General features: G+C 39.3%; 1 pseudogene; it reads right to left on the bottom strand.

Annotated features, from left to right (window-relative positions):
* Positions 1-477: 477 nt before the first annotated feature.
* On the bottom strand, positions 478-1352 carry LOC124971166 (vomeronasal type-1 receptor 90-like; annotated as a pseudogene).
* Positions 1353-2022: the final 670 nt, after the last annotated feature.

Raw genomic sequence — 2022 nt, 5'->3', positions numbered from 1 at the left:
GAGACAGGGTTTTGCTAAGTTGTGTACAGCCTCACTCAGTTGCTGAAGCTGACTTTCAGAAATGATTCCCCTGCCTCCGCCTCCCCAGATGCTAGGATTAAGTCACTGTGCATGGGTGGATTGGAACAGTTTTGCAGAAAGATTTTCAAATGATTACAAAATTATATTTTGGCACTATGAGAAACATGTCTCTTTTCTTTTTAATTTCATGGAATGTTTTTCTCACCATTGACTACAAGGTTATTGAAACATTTTATTATGGTTAAATACAGAAAAGATAAAATTGACTATTTAACCATATTTAAGAGATTCACCATATTCACAGATTTCAAAGTAATCATATAACATACCCCACTTCATCTACTCATTCAACACAAAGTGCATATGCACCACTCCATGATTAATTGTATCAAAGCTATTCAGTGATGAATTCAGATAATTTATCCATCTTGCAAAGATTGAACATTTATTCCTCATCTACCACAAGCTTTTCACAAAGTTAGCACTTTGTTTTTCAGTACAGATGAAAACCATGGGACCGATTGTGGCGTAGGCATTACACACCATCATCTGGATAGAACAACAAACAGGGTCATTTTTCCACAGAGTTCTAGAGGAGGAGACAATGCAGTCCAACCTGTACATGAGCACAAAGAAGCCCATCAGCATCAGGATGGTCCGGGTGGCCCTCTGTTCTGGGGAGGTTTTTGGAGACAGGCTGGTGCTGTGAAGGTGCTGGCACTGCCTCCTATGCCTGCACAGCAGGGTCACCATGTACCCACTTGAGAGCACCATGAGGCCTAAAAGAAAGACATCCCAAAACACATCCAGTATGGAAAATACATGCCTGAGCAAGTAACTCATGGGTATTATAGTGCAGGAATCACTGAGAAATATCAGACTTGTGAGGTCACATTGGAGTTTTCAACCACAGATATTGAGAAGTGAGTACTAAAGGACATATAAAAAAGCCACAGGAAAACAAGGGAACTCAAGCTTTCAGGTGGGGATTTATGTATGAACTTTGCCAAACAGGAATTTCTGGGGCTGAGGGTGATGGCCTGGAGGACACTCAGCAGACAAGTGGCACAAATGGAGAGGCCCCTCAAAAACTTGTACAAGTAGATCAGTGATTTACATGTGATGTCATCCCAAAGCCCCTGCTGAGATGAAAAAGTGTCTGTAGCTATGAACCCCATGGTGAGCAGCATCAGCAGGTGGGTTAGGGCCAAGAGACTAGTGATCAAGTCAGTGTTCTTGAGCCTTCTGTCAAAGAGAAACTTTATGAGGTGGAACAGAAACAGGATGGTGATGGCCAAGATCCCGATTCCAACTTCAGAGTAAAAGGCATTTTTATGTTAATAATGTCATGTAGTTTTTTGTATTTTCCCATCTTTGGGGGTAAGGAATCATGAAATACATATTTCAGAAGAAAAGTAAGAAAATTCATTTTCATAAATATTGTTTCATCCAACCCAGTCAATAGTAGTCCATGAGGAAACATTGTGGACCTGTCCCAATGCTCCTTTCCCACTCTAAGACTCAAGGTTCCCTGGTACCCTTTGGAAGCCATCCCTCTCTCACTGATTTCCATCATTTCCCAATCATGGCTGGATTATAGGTGATAAAAAGTACAAAATTCTCTGCCATAAATGAAAACTTACCACATTGTATAGAAATTTTTCCCTGTTATGACCTTGCATTTTTCATGGTGAGGTCTTATTGCAAGAGTGATTTCTTGTTTTCATGCAGACCATTATGTTGACTGCTTTGCAGAAATATAATAAGGACTGTGTACTTTTTGGTTAATTAAAATCTTTGGGATTTCATTGGAAATAAAATCCTCCAAAGAGAATCATGTCTTATACAATGCTTATTTACATTAGTTTTGTGTTACCTTTATTCTGTTTTGTTCATGAACACATGTACTTTTGTTAATGTATTCATAGAGAAAATGCTCAGAATTGCAATCTCTGAAGTCAGATGGCTTGAATGTACCTATTTAATCTTCCATGTAAAGGA

Source organism: Sciurus carolinensis, chromosome 19 (genome assembly GCF_902686445.1).
Source record: "Sciurus carolinensis chromosome 19, mSciCar1.2, whole genome shotgun sequence".
Lineage (NCBI taxonomy): Eukaryota > Metazoa > Chordata > Mammalia > Rodentia > Sciuridae > Sciurus > Sciurus carolinensis.
Note: the sequence above shows the minus strand (reverse complement) of the source record. Positions and strands in the feature narration are given on the sequence as shown.